Here is a 23,281-nt window from a genome sequence, read left to right on the forward strand (position 1 = left end):
GTTTGTACCATCATTGTTATCATTGACCTTTATCAATCTATGACCATTATCACAGACTGAAGGTTTTTGCTGGGGGGACACTGAGATCACAGCCACCATCTTCTTATATTATAGTAGAAAAAACTGAAGTCCAAGGAAGCTAAATTTGTTTCCTTAAGTCACATGTTTGCTGAGTGGTCAAGTGAGGTCAGGAGCCCAGCACTGGACGCTGCCCAATTCCCTTCATACATGGCCATTTGTCTTTTTTTTTTTTTTTTTTCCTAAATACTTAATTCTAAAAACAATGGTGGCACCTACAGGTGGCTTGCAGGAATGGAGGAGAATTCAGTTCTTTCACAATGTTCAACGTCCTCACAAAGGCACCTCAAATTTTTAGAAAATATATTATTTGATAAAGATTGTTTCAACCTTATAAAAGTGTGAAAACAATGCATATCAGAATCTTTAGAAAATTCTGTGAATTTTTTTTGTTGTTGAAACATTTCACCTAAACTGATGCAGTCTGCTTGATGCAGTCTGTAACTCTTGCAGCTTCAGTCCATGACCCTTAGTCACCTGTTCCTTTCAAATCAGGCTGTCCCCCACAAACCCCTCCAACAGAATTCGAGAGTCTCATGGAAGAATGACAAGACCCACTCTGTCTCCTGAGTGTCTACCATGTGCTGGCCTCCGTGCTAAGTGCTGTACGTGAGTTATCTCATTTTTCCTTCCAACGGTCCTTTGAACAAGGAGGTTTTGTCTCTTCTAGTAGATGGGGAAACTGAGGTCAAACCTCAGCCAAAACAGGCATTTTTTAATATAAATGTTTCTAGAAGGAACACACACTGTCCAGTGTCACAGGTCTCATCACCCTCTTTTATGGTTATTGCATTCACATAAAAATAATATAATATTTACAATATAATACAAACTAATATAATTTTATCTTATAAACATAAGATAATATTTTATTTTCTTTTCTAAAAACATATTTATTGAGATAATTCACATATCATACCATTCACCCATTTAAAGCACACAATTCAATAGTCTTCAGTATATTCACAGTCAATTCTAGAACACTTCCATCACTCCATAAAGAAACCTTGTTTACCCTTTAGCTGTCACCTCTCTATCTTCCCACCCGCCACCAGCCCTCTGTGTGTGTGTGCCCAGTCACTTCAGCTATGTCCAACTTTACAACCCCATGGACTATAGCCCACCAGGCTCCTCTGATTATAGGATATCCAAGGCAAGAATACTGGAGTGGGTTGCCGTTTCCTACTCCAGGAGATCTTCCCAACCCAGGGATTAAACCCCTGCCTCCTGCATCTCCTGTGTCTTCCTGAATTGATAGGTGAATTCTTCACTGTGCCACCTCGGAAGCCCCCCACTAGCCCTGAGTAATCATCAATCTACTTTCTATCTCTGTATGTTTACCTGTTCTAGACATTTTATGTAAATGGAATCATACCATATGTGACTTTTTGTGTCTAGCTTCTCTGACTTAGTGTAGTATTTTCCAAGTTCATCCACATTGTACCTATACTGCCTAGATCCATATATCTACACTGCATTTCTTTTTATAGGTGAATAATATTTCATTGTATGGATACACCACATCTGGTTTATCCATATATCAGTTGATGGGAATTTGGAAGATAATGCTTTCTTAATACTATATGCCAGTTCCTGTTCTAAGGGCTGTATCTCATTTAATCCTCACAACAACTTTTATCAGGTGTTATTATTACCTCTATTTTACAGAGAAGGAAACTGAAACACAGAGAGATTATCTAGCTTGCTCAAAATCACACAGCTAGAAATACTGGCTTGGCCTTTCAGTTTCTTTGTAATTCCCAGTGGCACATGATCCCTCTCTTTATTGGAGTCTTTAAGGACAACTCATACGTACCTCAGCCCACTCATGTATCCCTATGTGGAATCCAAAATGGCACACCAAGAGCCTCCCATCCTCATTACCCACCTCCCCACTCCCCACCCCTTCCCAACTACCCAAACTTGACTCTTTTTCCAATCACTCTTTTGCTCAATCACCTTCACACTCAGGAACATTCCAGAAAACCACTTTCACAGTACAGACAAACACCTTTATTCAACAATTGATGTTTGGTCAACAAACCCATTCAAGAGGTGTCATCTGAGCTCTGTAAAATCCTCATTATTTGGGGCCTCACTAATTCAATATTTGTGATCTTTTCATGACACTGCTGGAGTAGAGTATGATTTCATTAGTAAACGTTTCTTCACTGTGAATTACAAATTCATAGTGTAAAGAAGATTGTAGAAATCATGTTTAAATAAAGTGTTTTCAAGCCTTCTCAAAAATCACAGAAATCTTCCCCCCTCTCCCACAAGCAACCTAAAGCTGACATGCAAGTTACACACAACTCTTATCCATTCTCTAAGTAAGTCCCCTAAAGACCTTCCAGGTAACCTTGCTAAACAAGGTAGCAACAGGAGTCATTGTGCATGGCTGCTTCCCTTCAAAATACATGCTATTTCAGACTGATTCTCTGATTCTCCGAATCCGTCCTGATCCTCAGCTTCACTTCTTTGGAAAGGCTTGTTTTTGCCAATCAGACATTTAGATTCCCTCTTGGAATTAGGTACTGAGCCTCAGATTCCCTCTTGGGCCACACCAAGTGGAGAAAGATTTTAGTTCAGATCCTAGGAGGGAACCAGCAAGAAAGGGCCCCGCAAGAGGCAGAAATTCTGAGCTTGAAGACCCCTCCTTCTATTCATGAAACCATCATTTTTCCCAGAGAGAATTTCTGCCTGGCAGAAAAATCTGAGGACACGAGGGAGAGGCTGCAACCAGCCCAGACAAGTGCTCAATACCTTTGGCCTCTGCATCCTGGTTGTCTTTGATCTAGGCATTTCCTGTGGTCCAGCAAGTGAGAGGGAGGTGGGAAAGGCTGCAGTGGAGAGAGTCTGCAGATGCTCATGTCTCCAAAGTGAAACTTTCCACTTCTTTCTAGAATCTTAAGCCCCAAATCATAAACCAGTTCAAGCTGTCCCAGTCTGTCTCAGTTTAGGGGTTCAGTTCAGCTCAATTCAGTCACTCGGTTGTGTCCAACTCTTTGCAACCCCATGGACTGCAGCACGCCAGGCCTCGCTGTCCATCACCAACTTCTGAAACTTGCTCAAACTCATGTCTATCCAGTCAGTGATGCCATCCAACCATCTCATCCTCTGCTGTCCCCTTCTCCTCCTGCCTTCACTCTTTCCCAGCATCAGGATCTTTTCCAATGAGTCAGGTCTTCATATCAGGTGGCCAAAGTATTAGAGTTTCAATTTCAGCATCAGTCCTTCCAATGAATATTCAGGACTGATTTTCTTTAGGATTTACTGGTTTGATCTCTTGTAGTCCAAGGGACTCTCAAAGTTGCAGTGAGATTTCAGTCTTCTACACTTTCCCAGGGGACACCTTTCATCCTATCTGCAGAGCAGCTTCAGTGCCATCCCATGAGGTGAGGGGCCTGGGAGAGAGCAGCGTGTGTGTGCATGCTTAGTCGCTCAGTCATGTCTGACTGTTTGCAATCCCATGGACTATAGCCTGCCAGGCTCCTCTGTCCATGGGGATTCTCAGAGACCTGGCAAAAGGCAGAGGCTTCTGACCCACTGTACCTTGGCTTCCACTATACCGCCAGCTCCACTGCAGTGGATCCAGAGAATACCAGACAGGGAAGCCAGACAGTCACTAGGTTGAGAAGGATTTTGAGGGTTAGCCGGAGAGGGAGAGAGAGCTGGGATCAATTAGCAATGTCTGCTGTGAGCTTGGGAAGGAGAGCATAGCCACCTTTCTTGCCCTATATTTGCCGCTCCTGACATAGATCTCCAAATTCCTCTTTGGCTCAGATCTTGTACGATTTTCTGAGTCTTCCTTTCTGTGCTGTTTTCTTGACCTTCTCTGAAGACCTATCTCAAAGTCTGTTCCCACCCACTGGGAATTGACAGTGGTCTGCAGACAATTGCTTATAGAGTTTGGGGCATGCCAGTTAGGGACCCCCAAGGCCAGTTAGATACCATCAAGGCCAGCTCTCCACCTTGAGACTAGAAATAAGCTCTAAAGAACGTCTCACGCCGTCAACACTGAACTGAAATCCACAGGACATGAAGCACAGTCAAGGCAGATGACTGCGTTAAAAGTTTATCTGCCATGAGACTGATGTTGGACATGGCCTCCATCTGCATGGTAGAGGCATGGAAAAAGTCAAATACCCTCTGAAAAAATTGTAAAGAATTTCGAGCAGAGGCCTGCTGGGAATAGGGGAGTCTCCCTGCCTGTAAAGCAGAAATGAAATAGTGCTTCCTTGGAGAGGGGTGGTTGAGACGGTGGAGTGAGGTAATGCATACAAAGGGCTCAGCACAGAGCCTGGCACAAGTGCTCAATGCCCAATAAATGTAATTCAGGGTCCACAGTATTATTTTTCTCTAGGGTCACCCTCTGGTGGCATTGGGCCTAAGGATATTAAATCTACTCCGAAACCAGCCCTCCCATCAGCAGGGCGGGAGCCTTCGATCTCACCACCAGGGCCCCGCGTTGGCCAGTTCCAATAACCCGATTAGTCATTTTTCATTCCTGAGATGTCTGCCCATGGGTGGGTGCATGTGTGCAAGTGTGAGTGCGAACGCGCCTCTCAGAGCAGGGGAAAATCCATATTCTCTCTCTTCTGACCGAATTAATCAAATAAATCTTCTGTAAGGAGCTGCTAAATGAATCACAGATGGCTCTGCCCTTTTACAGGTTGCAGAAAGCACCCGTTACAGTTCTTTTAATTTATCAGAGGAAAAAAGATGCCCTTGTGTGCCCCTTCCCGCTTGCAATAATAATCAGAACCAGTCTATTTTCCAAGGGTCCGAGACTCATTTTCAAAAAATGTGTATCAATAGATGTAACAGCGGGAAGATTATTTTGCCAAGTTCCAGCCTCCAGCACGGCAAAGGTGCCCTGGCTGGGGAGAGCGTTTATAAAACCACATTTAATAAAAGAGAGTGTTATATTAAGTATGTTTGCTAGTGTATTTAAGCATATGGTTTCCATATCAGGCGTAAAGATGGCAAACACATGCTTTACCTTCTTTCTAACCTTTCTTAGAGACGTCCTTTCCAGGGGGTGGTGGGATGGGAGGCTTTGGGGTGGATGTGAGTGAGTGTGTGTTGTTTTGTTTTGCTTTTTACAACTCTGGCTCACATGGAAAAGCACTGAGGAATGTTCAAGAAAACATGGGAAGACTCTCTGCTACTTATGTAATTAACCCAAGAAACTTGCTTTTCTTACTTTCTTCAACTGTCCCAACATTCTCCCAGCTCTCTCTTGCCTCCTCCCAGGCGCTGGGGGCTGGCTGACTTTAAAGTGTGAATCAATTTCAGCTGCAAAGAACTTGAGCTCCTGGATTTTAAACATGAACCCCTTGGTAAAGCAAGGGCTCTGAAGATGGCTGCCTGGCTTTGTGTCCCTGAGTTCTTGTTTACCAGTGAGGCATCCAACTCCAGGATTCGTCTGTCTGTTGCTGTTGTTATTTAGTCACTCAGTCGTGTCTGATTCTTTGTGACCACATGGTCTGCAGAATGCCAGCCTTCCCTGTCCTTCACTATCTCCCGGAGTTTTGCTAAAACTCATGGCCATTGAATCGGTGATGCTAGCCAACCATCTCAAACTCTGTCGCCTCCATCTCCTCCTGCCCTCAATCTTTCCTAGCATCAGGGTCTTTTCCAATGAGTCAGTTCTTAGCATCAGGTGGCCAAAGTATTGGAGCTTCAGCTTCAGCACCTGTCCTTCCAATGAATATTCGGGGATGATTTCACTTAGGATTGATATTCTGCTTTTTTGGTGTTTGGATTCGGTACTGAGGATGTGATGCTTTTCTTCAGATCAGAGGCAACAGGCTGTAGTCCTATAGGCCTAGGGTCCCCAGAAAGGTAGCCAGGAAAGGTCTCCCACAGCCCATTCCCTTAAAATAGTTTCAACAATCCTTCCATTCTGAGATAATCCCAGAAGCCAAAATGCCAAACTAGGAAGGGAACTGGGTGGGGGCGTCTGCAGTGAGGCCGCCATGCCCACCCCCACCAGCCCAAACAGATTTGCCGGAGTGAGTTATAAATCTACTGGTACCATTTCTTTTTCGTCACTTGCCTAATCCTGTGCCCTTCGTTTCATGTGCTGTAATTATTAACATCTGCTTTCTGAGCCTGGCCCGCATGGAGTTTGCAAAGGCAGTTTTCAGTCCAGAACAATGGTGACAGCTGTTTCATTTAGCCTAGGGCCAGCACTTCCTGTTCAGTCTACATCTGCCCTCCTGTGTCCAATTTCTGATTCAGGGTTTTCTGTTTTGTTTTCTGGGTTTTTTTTTTTTTTTCCTTCATCTGACCTTACTATATGTTTAAGAAGAATTTCTAACTTAACACTCCGGCTAGTATTTCTAGCACATATGCTTATTAGATTGGCGACAGCCAAAGAGAGAGATAGGAGAAAGCCAGGACTGTCTTCCGCAGCTAACAAGGTGGAGGGCAGACAGAGGTACAAAGGAGGTCTGACCATGAATCTAGGGGACCAGACTCAAGGAAACTTCTGGGCCTTGAAGTTGAAGTATAGGCTCACCTCTCTGGAAGCTAGGCACAGGAAGAGCGGCCTTAGCTCACCTGTCCCCTGGCCCAGTATCATCTCCATAGCTTATTTGGTAAGAGGTCACCCAAACGTATCTCTGAGGGAACCGTGTGTCTGGGTGGCCACCAACACACGGCGGCCCTTCTTCCTTGGGAATCAAGGAAGCTTGTCAGGTGAGGCAAGATTCAGAGGCCCCCAGTTCACTGTTTCCCACTGAGGCTCCAGCAGTGCAATACAAACCCTTCCTAATTTGTACAGGGAAGTCCATTGGATGGGAAAGGACCATACTGCCGTGAGGCAGTGCTCGGTATTTATTGCCAAACAGGGCGAAACCTAGTCTCCACTTGGATAAGATCTGCAGGGGGTGGAAGTGTCCTGTGGGTGCGCAAGGCACAGCGTGGAAAGGCAGACTCACCCATCAGAGGCTCCCGATCCCCAGAGGCTGCCTCTGTCTCTCGCGGGATCTCTAGTGTGTGTCTGCCCCTCTCTCGGGATCTCAGGGCATCAGGACTGGAGATCTCACAAGAGCTGATGCCCAGCTCACCCCCTTACAACTCTTAGCAGATGAAGAAACTAAACACCAGGGAGAGGGGGTGCTTTCCTGCAGTTGTCGCTTGGTCGAGCTTGATGCTATTGGACAGAGAAGCAAAGGAAGGTAAATCTGTGCTGCTTCCGGGAGCCTGAGGCTTTCCCACCGTTTCTACATGAAACCTCTCTTTCAATCCCAGACCTTCTCCACCCTTCTCAGTGGCTCACAGGAAAAGAGATCGGGACCTGCTCCCAGGTAGGAACAGTGAGGTGAGTTGGGGAGACCCCAGCTTGGATGTCAGTACCGCAAACCCAGTCCAGGACTGCTTCTGGCTGCCAGAGTCAAGTGCTGGACTCAGCACTTGAGAAAAGAGTTCATGCTGGCTAGACACCTGGGGGTCACGGAGGTTCTTAACCTGTGACCTAGGCCCCGTGTCTTTGCAGGAGCCAGCGAACAGAAGGCACAGCTCAGGTGTGAAAGAGATGCAGTTGAGAGGGGCCTTCTCCCCCAGAATCCCCACCAGACGTCAGGGATGCAGAGTCAGAAAGGCCCTGGACCTCACCCCCCGCCACCCCACCCTGAGAAGAACCAGCCCTCCCAACGCTTGGCTTGAGCCTGGAGCAGCACAGAGGCCACTCCTGCAGGCACAACGATCATCAAGGGCTATCCCTAAAGTCTGGAATCAAAGGAGCTGATGGATGGCCCACAGGAGGCTGGGCCCTATGGCCCCATTCACCCAGCTCTTCCAGGAATGCCAGCCCCGCCCCTTTCCCTGCCCCCACTCACCATCTCCCAGCCTCGCCCTCCCCCTTCCCTTCTCTCTCTCTCACTCACTTCTTTTCTTCTTAAAGTTAATTGCAACTTTTTTCTCAGCGCCCTGATCTGGATAAGCCACATCTCATTAGAAAAAGATTTAGCTGGAGCCAAAGCAGGCTGGAGAAGGAATCCCTAATCAACAGAAAAGATTCGGGTGTAATTGCTCTCTCCCACCATCCTCCCCCTCCTTCCTCCAATCTTTCTCTGCTCATTAATCTGAAAAGAAAGTCACAGTTGAACATCTTGGTGTTCAAGTACCTGCTGCTGTGGCAAACAAATCGAAGTACTTGGGGTTTTCTTTTGTGGGGGTGTCTGTATGGAGAGCTTTGGCTGTTGTGTGTAGGAGTAAAGCATTTTGCTCTTGTGGGTGTGTAAGAAGCACCTTGGTTGGGGGAGTAAAACTCTTTGGGGGGGGTGTGTGTGTGTGTGTGAAGTGCTTGGTTGTGAGGAAAGTGTGAGTGGGTGTGTGAACCCTTTGGTTGTTGGAGTGTGTATGTGTGTGAAGCTCTTTGGTATGAAGTGCTTTGATTATTGAGAGCGTGTGTGAAGCTCTTTGATTATGGAGAATGTGTTTGTGGCGGGGGCAAGCTCTTTGGTTGGATGGGGCAGTAAAAACTCTCAGTGCGTGTGTAAAACACACTGGTTGTTGGGTACATGTGTTGTGGATGTGGGATATGGTTGTGGGGTGTGGGAGTTGTTGGTCCATGGGATGCAGTGGAGGCCTTCAGTTGTTGGTGTGTGCTGGTGTGTGCGTGTGGTGCTTTGATTGTTGGATGCTTGTAAGTTCATTCATATGCCCTAGTAGCCCCTTTGATGGTTTCCTTTCGCCCCAACTAAATCCCAACGGACGCTTAAATGGCGACACATAGAAGATGAATTTAGAAGCAAACCATCTCCCCACGTAGGGAGAGGAGGTGGGTCCCTACTCCCCCCAGAACCTCTGGAGAGCCCAGGCCCCTGTGTCTCAGCTACCTTACCTGCGATCCCCACTCTGCCTCAGTCCAACTCTTTTGTGACCCCATGGACTGTAGCCCGCCAGGCTGCTCTGTCCAGGAGATTTCCCAGGCAAGAATACTGGCGTGAGTTGCCAGTCCCTTCTCCAGGGGATCTTCTGGACCTAGAACTCAAACTTGCATCTCCTGCTTGGCAGACAGATTCTTAAATGAAACAAATTATGGAAATTAATAATGATGTGTGCATGTCAAGTGCTTTGACGCTCCTGTTTCCTTTACTTCGTTTCATGCGGCTACTGGAAAAAAGTTTAAGTACAATGCGGCTTGCACTTGTGGCTCATATTATATTTGCATTATATAGCACTAGCCTAGAATATAGAACACCCTTTCATAAATACTGGTATTCTCCTTCAACCAACGAGCAAACCAGCTCAGGTTAAGTGGCTCCAGCCAATGATACCAGCTGCAGAAGCCAGAATGCATGAGCGATCCTGGCTGGACAGTCTGCTACTTGATGAAACTCCTAAAACAAGAGCTATATTGTTGTGACACAATCTTACGCAGAGTGTTTAGTGCCAGCAAGACTGAAGCACATTTGGAGTCTGGGGGAAATTAAATAAAGCCTGTGACTCGGGGATGAAGAGGTTTTCCTGGCACTAGCCGAGGATGTTAAGGTGTAGGGTAGTTCTTAGTAAGTAGTGCTTGGGCAGGCTTCCGGGATCCCTGTGTGAGCTTGGGTCAGTCCCTTCCCCACTCTGGTCCTCAGTTCTTCCGTCTGAAGAGAAGGGGCTGGATTAAATATTCTCTGAGGTCCATCGGGGTCTCTTGTGCCTCTCAGCAGATTCCCATTCTCCCAGGGATTAAGAGTGAGCTTGTGAGCAACGTGCTGGGTCCTGGGGCAAATAACACCTCTCTTGTGTCACCTGTGAGATGCAGAGAACATTGTGGACTTGGAAGTGATGCTCTAAGGATTAATGAGAAAATGCAGGTGATGCACGCAGCACATGGAGGGCACATAGGAAATATAAATGCTAGCTCTTGTTATCAGTATAGCAGTAAGCAGGTTGACCAGCTGGCTGGGATAGTTCTGGGTCAGCAGACTCAGATCTGCAAGCAGTATCTATCTCGGATCCTCCCCCTAAATTGACACATTCTGAGGCTGAATTTGATCCAAGGATCACCTTGAACTTGGCTTTTGAAGGGTTTGTTACCACTGCAATTCAATTCCCTGATTGCGTGGGTAACAGAAGCACCCAGGAAGAGTACAGATTGGCAGGGATCCAGAGGACGGTGGAAGAGAGACTCAGGTTCTTGTAAGAGGGCATCTTCGGGAATGTTCAGAGGAAGCAATGTTAGTTCTTAGTGTTGTTTCTGTCCTTTGGTGGTATAGCAGTCACATGTCACTTTTCCATCCTTTGGAGGACTGATGCAGATCCGTGACCATAAGCTTTCTTCACTGCTTTTTTTCCCCACCGTGGGAGGACTCTTGTGTTTAGTTCTTCTCAACAGCTATGTTCATTTTTTCATCCCTGAATTGTGTGTAAACAACCTCCGATAGTAGATAAAGGCTTTATCAGCTCAGCAGCTCACCTCTTACATACAGCCTCTTTCTCATGAATACAAGTCTGTGTTAGGAGTAGTTGGACTTGATTTTGTCTGCAGGTTGTTATCTTGGACTTAATTGGGAGGAATCTTGCATTCAGTGTGTAGGCTCCCAGCTGTCTCTAGCGTTCCTCGGCCGCCATCTGCTGGGTAATCCTGGCATGACATAGTCTCCTCGGCTGGCGAGCTAGGGAATGGAGTGTCTTGGCATTCAATCAACAAATATACAGCAGGAACTGTGTACCAGGCGCAGTTACAGGCACTTGGGATTCATTAGTGAACAAACAGACAAATATCTCTTTTCTTTTTAGCACTGAAAATATTCCACGGTCTGGAATATTGGGTGGATTTTTGTTGTTCACCCACAAAGTCGTGTCTGGAATGTTATTTATTCACTTACCTACTGAAGTGTATCGTGGTTGTTTCCAAGTTTTAGCAGTCATGAATAAAACTGCTGTAAATATTTCTGGGCAAGTCCTTCTGTGTACGTTGTCAGTGTTTTGGATTTGAGCCATTTCTGTAGGTATGTAGTAGCATCTCATTGTTTTAATTTGCATTTCTGAGGTGGTACATGATGCGGAACGTAGTCTCATACACATTTTTTGCCATTTGTATATCTTCTTTGCTGAGATCTGTTCAGATCTTTTGCCAATTTTTAAATCAGATTGGTTGTTTTCTTATTATTGAGTGTTAAGAGTTCTTTGTATATTTAAGATAATAGTCCTTTATCAAATGCCTTTTTTGCAAATATTTTCTCCTCCTTCTCTTGACACTACCTTATCAAGCAGAAGCTTTTAATTTCTAATTAAGTCAAGCTTATCAATCACTTCTTCATGGATGGTGCCTTTGGTATTGTATTTTAAAAAGTCATTGCCACATCCAGGGTCATCTGGATTTTCTCCTATGTTGATTTGCTCTTTTTCTAGTTTTATAGTATGGAAGCTTAAACGATTGATTTTTTATATTTCTTCTTTTCTAATACATATATTCAGTGTTACAAATTTCCCTCTAAGCACTCTTTTCGCTGCATCCCACACATTTTGATAAATTGCATTTTCATTTCATTAAAATATACTTTTAAATTTCTCTTACGATTCCTTATTTGACTTATGTGTTATTTACAAGTGTATTGTTTAACCTCCAAGTGTTTGGGGATTTTCTGGCTTTCTGTTGTTGATTTCTAGTTTAACTCCACTGTTGTCTGAAAGCTGATGTGGCATGATTTCCATTTCCTTTAAATTTGTTAAAGTATGTTTTATGTCCCAGGATGTGGTCTATCTTGATGAATACTCCATGTGAGCTTGAGAAAAATGTATATTCTGCTGTTGATGGATGAACTTGCTTATAAATGTCAGTTACATGAGGTTGACCGAAGGTACTGTTGACTTCAACTATGTCCTTACTGATTTTCTCCCTGCTGGATCTATTTTTGATAGAGAGGTGTTAGAGTCTCCATTATATTATTGGATTCTTCTTTTTCTCCTTATAGTTCTGTTTTTCTTCATGTATTTTGATGCTCTGTTATTAGGCACATACACATTAAGAATTGTTATATATTCTTAAAATGTTGATGCTTTTATTATTATGTAATGCTTGTCTTTATTCCTGATAACTTTCCTTGCTCTGAAGCCTAGTCTGTCTGAAATTAACATAGGTATTCCTCCTTTCCTTTAATTGATGTTAGCCTAGTATATTTTTCTCCATCCTTTTATGTTTAATCCATAAAAGTGAGTTTCTTGCAAACAACATATAGTTCAGTCCTTTTTTTAAAAAAATCCATTCTGACAATCTCTGTCTTTTAGCTTGATATTTAGATCATTGACATGTAAAGAGATTATTGATATAATTGAATTAATATATACCACATATGTAGGGATTCCTTGGTGGCTCAGTGGCAAAGAATCCACCTGCCAATGCAGGAGATGTATGATTCAGGTTCAATCCCTGGGTGAGGGAGATCCCTTGGAAAAGGAAATGGCGACCCACTCCAGTATTCTTGCTTGGAAAATCCTGTGGATAGAGGAGCTTGGTGAGATATTGTCCATGGGGTCTCAAAAGAGTCAAACACGACTTAGTGACTGAACAACAAATACCTTATATGTTACTGTTTTCTATTTGTTGCCCTTGTTCTTTGTTTCTGTTTTTGTCTTCACAATTTTTCTGCCTTTTGTGGCTTTAATTAATTAATTAATTAATTAATTTATTGAATTTACATAAATTAATTTTATTATAATTAATTTAATTATATTAAATTATATGTGGCTTTAATTTAATGTTGTATATAATTTCCCTCACACCTTTCTTAATGTACTTCTTTTTTAAAAAAATCATTTTAATGGTTGCCCTTGAATTTGCAATATGGATTTACAACTACTTCAAGTCCTCTACTTTCAAACACCATTTTACAGGTAGTGCAAGTACCTTATAATAACAACAAAATAACGCATAATAACAAAAACAACAAAAAAAGTCTTGACTCTTCCCTCTCATTCCTTATATCGTTAATATCATTCAACTCCGGGAGATGGTGATGGACAAGGAGGCCTGGTGTGCTGCGATTCATAGGCTTGCAAAGAGTTGGACACGACTGAGCAACTGAACTGAACTGAAGCACAGATGAGTGTATGTGTATTAGATTATATATAATTATATAATATCTAATATATATATAATTATATATATTATATATATAATTATATATAATATATATAATATTAATTAAAATATAATTATATAATTATATATAATTAGATTATATATAATCTAATATATATATGGTATATAATGTAATACTGCTACTGCTGCTGCTAAGTCACTTCAGTCGTGTCCGACTCCGTGCGACCCCATGGACTGCAGCCCACCAGGCTTCTCCGTCCATGGGATTTTCCAGGCAAGAGTACTGGAGTGGTGTGCCATTGCCTTCTCTGATATAATGTCATACGTTGTAGCTATTATTTTGGACAAACTACATTCATAAGATCCATTAAGAATAACAAAAATAACTTTTTTATTTTTCTTTCCCTTATTCCTTCTCCAGTGTGCTTCCTTTCTTCATATAGATCTGAGTTTCTGATCAATATAATTTTCCTTCTCTCTGAAGAACTTTTGACATTTCTTGACAGTTGGGTCTACTGGTAACAAATTCCCTCAATTTTTGTTTATCTGAGGAAGTTTTTCTTTCTCCCTCAGCTTTGAAGGATAATTCCTAGAGTATAGGATTCTAGATGTGTGGGTAACATTCTCTCAACACTTCAAAATACCCAGCTCTGTCCTCTTCCTTCTTGCATGCTTTCTGAGAAGTTGGAATAATTCTTGTCTTTGCTTCTCTATAAATAAAGTGCCCCCCACTGCTCCTTTCAAGAATTTTTTCTTTGTCTTTGATTTCTTGGAGCTTGAATATGATGTGTACTATGTGTAGTTCTTTTGTCTGTTTGGGCATTTACCCTGCTTGATGCTCTATGAGCTTCCTGTGGTTTGGTGTCTGTCATTAATTTGGAGAAATTCCTAGTCATTTTGACTTCAAATATTGTTCCTATTTCTTTCTCCTTTCCATCTCCTCTGGTATATCCATTACATTTATGTTACCCCTTTTCTAGTTGTCCCACAGCTCTTGGATATTCTGTTGTACTTTTTCTAGTCTTTCTTACTCTTTGCTTTTCCATTTTAGAAGTTTCTGCTGAGATATTCTCAAATTCAAAGATTCTGTCATCAGCCATGTCAAGCCTATTAATGAGCCTATCAAAGGTATTCTTCGTGACTGTTACAATGTTTTTGATCTCCAGCTTTTCTTTTTGACTCTTAGAATTTTCCCACTTGTACAACCCATCTTTCTTATACATTGGTTTATTTTTCTATTAAAGTCCTTAGTGTATGAACGATAATTTTTAAAAATTCCTGGTTTGATCATTTAAACGTTCCTGACTCAGATTCTGATGCTTGTTTGGTTTCTTCAAACTGTGTTTTTGGACTTTTAGTATGCCTTGTAATTTTTTTTTTTTTTTAAGGCAGACAGGATGTACTAGGTAAAAGGAACTGCCTTAAAGAGGCATTTAGCAATGTATTGGTAAGACATGCAGGGAGGGGAAGCGTTCTTTAGTCCCATGGTTAGGTCTCAGACTTTTGGTGAGTCCATGCCCCTGGTCTGTGAACTTCACCAGTGCATCTGTTTCTCTCCCTCAACTTTGGTGGAACAGAATGGCTAGAGAACACTGAAGTTAGTATTTTCCTTCTGGAAGGCTGAAAAAGCTGAAACTGAGTATTTCTCTCCACCTAGGTCAATGAGCGGAGAAGGCAATGGCACCCAACTCCAGTACTCTTGCCTGGAAAATCCCATGGATGGAGGAGCCTGGTAGGCTGCAGTCCATGGGGTCACTAAGAGTCGGACACGACTGAGCGACTTCACTTTCACTTTTCACTTTCATGCATTGGAGAAGGAAATGGCAACCCACTCCAGTGTTCTTGCCTGGAGAATCCCAGGGACGGGGGAGCCTGGTGGGCTGCCGTCTATGGGGTCGCACAGAGTTGGACACGACTGAAGCGACTTAGCAGCAGCAGCAGGTCAATGAGGCTCTGATAAAACCCCAGCAAGTTAGTCTCTAGTAAATAGTTTTGCTTGAGTACAGGCTTGTTAAGAACAGAGTTCTCCCGCACATTTCAAAGTGGTTCCTTTTTCCATCCCCTGCTGGAAGCACAAGGGGATTTTCCTCCATTATCCACTGGTGGATCCTCTGAAGCGAAGACTCACAAAAACATAGGGACCCCCATGTCTGTGAATTAAACTGGTGGAGAGTTTAATTCACAGACTTGTCCACACTGAGCCTCCAACTATTTGTCAATTACAATTCAGGTTTTCCTACCGCGGCACTGATTTCTGCAGAGGCGTCTGCTCTGTTAACTTGTGATTTTCTGTATCCTCCTGTTTGTATCTCCAATTTTTGGAGCAGAAATTTGCCTCATTTCTCTGATGAATATAAGAAGATCTGTTGATATTTCCGTTTATTCGGGTTTTTATTTATTATGATGCAGTGGTGACTGCTAAGTTCTATACATAGCAAACCAGAAACTGAAAGTCTCTTGGTTTTCTTTTCTTGTACTGTTTTTGTCTGGTTTGGGTACAACGGGGTAATACTAGCTTCATAAAATGAGTTGGAAACTGTTCTCTCTTCTATGTTCTGGAAAAGATGATGTAAATTTTATGTTAGTTCTTTTAAGTGTTGGGAAGAATTCTCCAGCATAGAACCTAAGATTTCTTTTTCAGAAGCTTTTAAAGTTACAAACTCAATTTCTTTAACGGTTATAGGGCCATTCCAATTATTAATTTTATCTTGGTTGAGTTTTGGTAGTTTGTGGTGTTTGAGGAATTGATCCATTTCTTTTAAGTTGTTGAATTTATGAAACATAAATTTGCTCAATGTATTTGCTTATTACCTTTTTAATGGCTGCAGGATTCATAGTGACCCTTGTCTCATTTCTGATATTGATCATCTGTGTCTTCTTTATATCTATTTCAGTCTTGCCAGATGTTTATGAATTTTATTGATGTCTTTAAAAAACCAACTTTTTGTTTCATTGATTTTTCTCTATTGTTTTCCTTTTTAAATTGCAATGATTTCTGCTCCAACCTTTAATATTTCCTTCTGGTTACTTTGGGTCTAATTTTGCTCTTTTCCTAGATTCATGAAGTGAGAACATAGATTTTTGATTTGAAATGTTTCTTCTTTTCTAAAGTGGTAAGCATTTCATGTTATATATTTCCCTTTCAGTTCCACTTTAGCTGCACCTCACATTTATTGATGTTGTATCTTAATTTTCATTTAAACTCTATGTAATTGTTTATTTCCTTTGGATTTCCTCTTTGCCTCATGGGTTGTTTTGAAGTGTGCTGCTTAATTTCCAAATATTTGGTGATTTTCCTGTTTTCTTTCTGCTCCTTAGATTTTAATAATTCTCTCCAGAAGAACAGACTTTTTCCATTTATCCTACCAGTATATCATTAATGATGAGAACAGGACAATAGCTTGTGCTCAAAAAATGAATATGAATGAATGATCTAAATACATAATTTAAAAATCAGTAAAGAGAAAGCTGAAAGTCAGTGAGGGGAGAGAGAGTCATCAGAACATTTCAATGATGATTACTGCTAAGTGGGGAAGTATGGATGCCTTTTTCTGGTTTGTTTTCAGATTTTTCCAAATTCTCTGTGATGAGCATGGACTACTTTTATAATCAGATAAAGGAATTATAGAAGTGGAAGCTACTCTTTCTGATGATTCTCACTCCCTCTCTGGCAGGTCAAATCAGACTCTAAATTGCTGAAAAAAACTGAAGATGAGAGGCAGAATGACAAAAAGACCCTGTAGAAGGTCCTGGAGCTGAATTGACCCCAGCCCCCCAGGGAGACAGGTAAGGACCCTGCAGGCCATCCCAGGTTCCCAGGTGGCTCAGTGGTAAAGAATCCACCTCAATGCAAGAGAAGCAGGTTCGATCCCTGGGTCAGGAAGATCCCCTGGAGAAGGGAATGGCAACCCACTCCAGTATTCTTGCCTGGGAAATCCCATGGACAGAGGAACCTGGTGGGCTGTATAGTTCAAGGGATCCCAAGAGTTAGACACAACTTAGTGGTTAAACAACAAACAACAACTTCCATAACCTTCTGAGACTGCTGCTACGGAAACTGTCATGACCATTTTGAGTCACAAGGGTCAATTTCACACTTCTTTTCTCACCCCCACCTCCAAAGGTCCCTAGAGATCTTGTGAATTAATGTTCATCCCAAAAGATTTGGTTTGCCATTAGCAATGAAAGATCTGTTCACTAAATCCAGCCTTCAAAATTCCTTTGACAGTTTGTTTTGAGGAAGCAGTATTGGCTTTTGCTTCCAGGGTTCCTGGTGTGCAAAAGATTACAAAGAGTAAGAGGGAACAGAGAGGAGACACTGTCTTCTTAAACGTAATTGTCTTTTACACCTTTAGTCACAGCCTCCTCATGATTTTCGAAGGCAGTTTCTTTGAGAAGCTGAGCAGACAAGACGATTTGATGGTAACCCCAGGTGCCCATGGTCATCACCCAAACAGTTCTCAGGTGTGGACAATTTCTGAAGATGAGTGAATATGCTTTTCTACTTAAAACAATCCTGAGAACTTGGTTTAAATTTTTTTTTTTTTTTCCATTTAACAAAGACATTGCCTAGACCTGGAAACTTTTTTCACCCTTTCCTAATTTTGAAGTGAAGTGACTTGCTATAAGGTCAGGAATTACCTGGGGGCCCAGGACTGGGCAAGCATATAACCTGATGCCTGGGGATGGTAGAGGGTACTATTCCTGGAGGATGCTCCCCACACAGTGGGAAGGGAGTGTGGCAGCAGCTACATTCTCCCTGGAGCTGAGCCAAAGAAGGCATCGGAATCAATGAGCATATCTGTATCAACTTGTCAGAGTCTTAAAGAATAGCCAAGGCCATGAGAATCTAGAACATAATGGCATAACCTGATGGAGTTATGGGGTAGAACAAGAAACCACACCAAAGTAACAGTTCATATCAAATAACATAAGCAATTTCTGTGTTGAAATGAGCCAGAGATAGAATATTGTGATATAAACCAGTCTGTCCATTTTAAAAATCATTTGAATTCCATAATTCCTGGGCACCTGATTTGACTTATTTTTTTAATTTCTGATTTTGTTGCTGTTGCTGACTTGACTGATTTGAACTGCATATGTCAAAAGGCATAGATCTATTTAATCATTTGATTTTTATTGACACTTACTGTTCAGTTAAATTCAAAACATCAATTGTTCCTCCAGGACTGTCCAGTGGAGACCACCCTTGCCCACTGTGGAGACCGTTCGCAAAACAGTTCAGGCTCTCTGCTTCCTGAGTGTGTAAGGGGTCTGCTTCCCCATGTGTAAACTTAGATGTGGTCATGAGTCTTGCTTTGGCAAAAGTGTGCAAAAAGTGTGTGCAAAAGTGACACTTTGGGCAAAAACCTCAGGCCAGTGTGTAATTCACTCCATCTTCCCTCTTCTGCTGTGGTTGTGGATGTATGTGTCAGGATGAGGCCATTCAGTGGGACAAAGCAGTAGTTAGGGAGTCTGGGATGGACATGTACACACTGCTTACGTTCAACATGGATAACCAACAAGGACTTACAGTATGGTACAAGGAACTCTGCTCAGTGCAGCCTGGGTAGGAGGAGAATATGCGGGAGAATGGATACCGTTTCATGTGTGGCTGAGTCCCTTTGCTGTCCACCTGAAACTATCACATGGCTAATCAGCTATACTCCAATACAAAAGGACAGTTAAAAAAAAAAAAAAAAAGAGGCCATTCTGGGTCCTAAAACAACTGTATCATGCAGATCACCCCTTGCTGACCTGTCATGGACCAGTAGCATGAATGGGAAGCGTTCACTGTGTAAAACTGCCAAGATCTGGTGGTTGTTACTGCAATACAACCTAGTCCATCCTCGCTGATGTGGACATGCAGACACGCACACACACACACACACACACTTACTGAGTACCTATGCGTGCAAGAGAAGGACCCAGGGCCATGGGTGAAGGGTGAGGGGCAGGGGTGCAAGGTAAGATGCAATTTCTGTCCCCAGTTTACAAGCGGGTTTGGCAGATTAGATAACTAGACAGCATAGCATGGTAATGGTACGAGTGGACAGTTCAAGGGCAAATGACGGGATGTTTCTGTGGCTGCAGCCTTAAGAAGGAATTAGTTGGTGGGGTCTAGGACGAATGTACGAATGCCTCCTGTGCTGGTATCACCTCTGGGCCCCTCCACCATCTCTCTCTGCCCTTCTCACCTTGCTCTCGGCCTGGCCACACTGAACTGTCTGTACCACCTGACTAAGTTCCTTCTGCCCTGGCTCCTGGTCAGGTTGAGACAACATGGGGACAGGGTGAGTGCTCAGCAGAAGACCGGAAACAGGGAGGACAGTGAAGCTGAAACGGGTGTTCTTCTGACTGGCTTCTCACAGGTATGCTCCGACTGGCTGCACCCCTGGGCTGAAATCTCAGCTCCCTCAGTGACCCTCCCCACTTGCCTGTCTGCTTGCAGATTTCCGTAACACTCTCTTCGCTCACTCCTTCAGGTCCAAGCGTGGGAAGTCAGGGATTAGTCTCAGCATCCTCCACTGCCTCCCTTGGTTTTTCTGTACCCCACCCACATCTTTGTAGATGGACTTTTTTTTTAAAGGAGACTCTAAATTTTCCAATTTGAGCACGCCATCTGTCTCCTGATAGACCACCGAACTAATTGTCTTGCTTGGGGGAGTCAACAGTAGGATAGAAATGATCGTGCTTTGTCTTTTTATAGGGTCAGTTGGTAAAACAGGCAGGATGCTTTAAAATGATCAATCCTCCACTAAGAAATGAATTTTTAAATGACTTTGCTTCTCCCACCCAAACTGGAAGAGTCCACTCCAAAGTAGAAAAGGATTGCAGGCAAAGCACTGGCCTCTTTGCACGCAGGAGGAGCGAGTGGGCCCCGCAGAGCCTCTGTCTCACAAAGCCCTTTGCAAACACTGGGGCCACAGGACACATCACCCGCAAGGAACTTATCTGGTCCAAGGGAGAATTCCAACCACTGTTTTCAACTTGAGCCTGAGGACAGAAGCACAATTTCTAGCTGCCCATGAAAAATTTCAGACTTTTCTTTTGGGTTCCCATATATAGCACAGAGGGCTTCCCTGGTGGTTCAGACAGTAAAGAATCTGTCTGGAATGCAAGAGATGAGGGTTCGATACATCCCTGGGTCAGGAAGATCCCCTGGAGAAGGAAACAACCATCCACTCCAGTATTCTTGTCTGGAGAATCCCATGGGCAGAGGAGCCTGGTGGGCTATAGTCCATGGGGTCACAAAGAGCTGGACACGACTGAGCGACTGACACTAACCAACTAACTATGTAGCACAGGGCTGCTTGGGAAAGAGATACCACTGTTTTGCCATAACCCTACCCAATGGGAATTATCCTTGTCCTGCCCTGGGATTCCTGTGTCCGATTCACGGAATGTATTCATTTGCTGGTTGGTGGGTTGGTTTTCCACATGAAAACTAAAGGAGCCTTACAAGAATTGGGCTTGAGAGAGTTCTGGGTTTTCTATTCCCCACCCTGCGTCGGCCCTGGCTCCTTCGCTGTCCCCAGCTCTGGACGTGGCAGCCAGGAGGAGCCTGGTACCTGGAGCCCTGGCATTTCCCAAAGCAGCCTGAATGGGCAGGTGCTGGACTGCAGGTGCTGGGGCTGGACCCAGGGAGCGGGTCCACTCAGGCACGCTAGGGTATAACGTTAGAGGAAGGGCAGACAGCAGTTTGGAAGATTTAGGAGTTCTTGGGCTATACTGGGTTTTACTGCGTTGTCGCTGACATATGTTTGTGTTCTCTCCTGAGCAGGTTAAGGGGTGGGGAGAGTGCAGGGAGGGTGTTCCTGGGTGCTAGGTCTGCACAGCTGAGCAGATGTGGAAAGATGCAGAAGAGGGGAAGCGGGGATTGTCTGGGTGTCTGAGCATCCCATTCTCTCCTTAAGTGCCAGAGGGTGCATGCCACGGCCTGGGGTGGTACCACAGAGGGGTGCTTAAAACTCACAGCAGTACCACTTGTGTTAACAGCCCCCTTGAATTAAAAACGCTTTTCCAGGAAACAAAGACTGATTGCATCCGCAAACAGCAGAGGTTTCTCTTTACCATCGTGGGGAGAGGCAGGACTGTTGAGAAGAATGAGTGTCTCAGGAAAGGAGCAGGGCCATCCTATGGCCAGAAGGCACAGTGTGAGTGCACACCCCATGGACTTCGTCTGCTTGGTCAGACCCTGGGAGCACTTTCTGGAGTGGGGGAGAAACAGTGACTCTTAGCCGCTGGCTTCTCTTCCAGAGGTGACTGAACCGCGGCTTCCCTGTAGCAGTTTTCCTCTAGCATCGCTCTTGTGTTTTAATGCGCACACAGCCCCTGCAGATCTTGCTGAAATGCACGTTCCATAGGTCTGGTCTGCGCGTTTGCACTTCTAACAAGCTCCTAGCGCAGGGCGATTTGCTGGTCCACAGAACCCACTGAGAATAAGTAACGAGGCATGGGAGGATGTGCCTTGGCTCAGCACCACTTCCACTTGCCTCCGGACAGCTCTAAAATGATAGTGAGTGTAGACGATCCAATTCAACAGCCTGGGAAGTTTGGTGAAATGACCCAAGCCTTGGCCTGGTGACTGAGGGACTGCACCAGGAGCTCCTGCAGGCTCCCTGGCTCTCTCCCCTGAGTGAGCAATGTGCAGGGGCAGGTTGGGGTCAGCCGTCTCCAGCGAAAGAGACTGGTCACCAGGCACAAGTGTGTAGGGAGCGTACCTTCATGAATTCACCACATTCCTGGACCTTGCCATTGTTCAGTCGCTCAGTCATGTCCAACTCTGCAACCCCATGAACTGCAGCCCACCAGGTTCCTCTGTCCTTGGGATTCCCCAGGCAAGAAAATTGGAGAGGGTTACCATTTCCTCCTCCAGGGAATCTTCCCAACCCAAGGATGGAACCTGCATCTCCGGTGCCTCCTGCATTGCCTGCTAACAGTGGCTCAGCAGTAAAGAATCCCTGGACTTATGGGCTTCCAAACTCCCCCCTCCCCACTAACACACCCAATCATTTCTTCAACAAACAAAATCATTTCATTTCTTCAACAAACACTGAGTGAGCATCTATTATCCCAGACCCAGCGCCCAGCACTGGGGGTCCAGATGAAGAAGCAGAATATGTCTTCAAGAAGTTTACTGCACAGCCAGCCCCTGGGAAGGGATCTATTTCTCAAGGGCACATGACTGATGTATGAAAAATAAAACTGGGGCTTTATTGGGGCTTCCCAGGTGGCGCTAGTGGTAAAGAACCCGCTTGCCAGTGCAAGAGATGTAAGAGACACCAGTTCTATCCCTGGGTAGAGAAGATCCCCTGGAGAAGGGCATGGCAACCCACTCCAGTATTCTTGCCTGGAGAATCCCATGGACAGAGGAGCCTGGTGGGCTGCAGTCTGTAAGGTCACAATGAGTCAGACACAACTGAAGCAATTTAGCATGCACACATGCTTATTTATTATAATATTTATAATTACAATGATAATAGCTTACATTTTTTAAAAAGCCTGGGATATATTTGCCATGGTATTAAACTCTTTACATGGATCATCTCATTCATCCTCACAACAGCCTATGTGGCAGGTACTATTATTAAATTCACTTCAAAGATGAGGAAACTGAAGCTCAGAGAGGTTGGGAAACTTTCCAAAGGATACCAGTTAGTGAGGAGAGGAGCTGGGATTCATGCCTAGGCAGGCCAATGCCAGTCCAGGCTCTGAGCCTCTATACCCATGGGCTGGGTTGGCACTTCTACTCATGGGCACATCCCCTCCCTGCAGGAAGGGTCCCTGGGAAGTCCAATGAAAGTCAGTGGCTAAGTGAGCTCAAAATCCAATGAGTGGAGCATTGGCTGATGGGGATGATATTAACCACAGAGGCATCGCACTGTAAAACTTGATGCCTCTGATGTACCCATCTCCCTGAATGGACAGACCTTCAGCACAGACCACTCAAGTTCCTGGCCCAGGGGCCCTCTTTTTCCCTTGGGGAAAGGCAAGAACACACTACTTGGCTTTGCTAAGGCTTGCTGTCTCTTGCCTGGGTCTGCTTAGCTGTACACACACACACACACACACACACACACACACACACACTCACACATGATCATGCACAACCACAGGTTCATACACCCACACACATGCTCACACTCAGGGGCA

The 23,281-nt window shown here is 44.1% G+C and overlaps 1 long non-coding RNA gene across 4 annotated transcripts in view; it reads left to right on the forward strand.

The window, feature by feature from the left end:
• Positions 1–23,281, forward strand: part of LOC113884229 — a 109,728-nt gene that overhangs the window by 35,153 nt on the left and 51,294 nt on the right. For 2 of the 4 annotated variants that reach the window (XR_003508828.1, XR_003508827.1), the window contains exons 2-3: positions 16,801–16,912; positions 19,398–19,497. This is a non-coding gene — a long non-coding RNA (uncharacterized LOC113884229). Of the gene's footprint in view, positions 1–16,182; positions 16,240–16,800; positions 16,913–19,397; positions 19,498–21,152; positions 21,730–23,281 lie in introns of those variants that run through there. The other 2 variants (XR_003508829.1, XR_003508830.1) reach the window with 2 other exon arrangements.

Source organism: Bos indicus x Bos taurus, chromosome 26 (genome assembly GCF_003369695.1).
Source record: "Bos indicus x Bos taurus breed Angus x Brahman F1 hybrid chromosome 26, Bos_hybrid_MaternalHap_v2.0, whole genome shotgun sequence".
In the NCBI taxonomy this organism is placed as follows: Eukaryota; Metazoa; Chordata; class Mammalia; order Artiodactyla; family Bovidae; genus Bos; species Bos indicus x Bos taurus.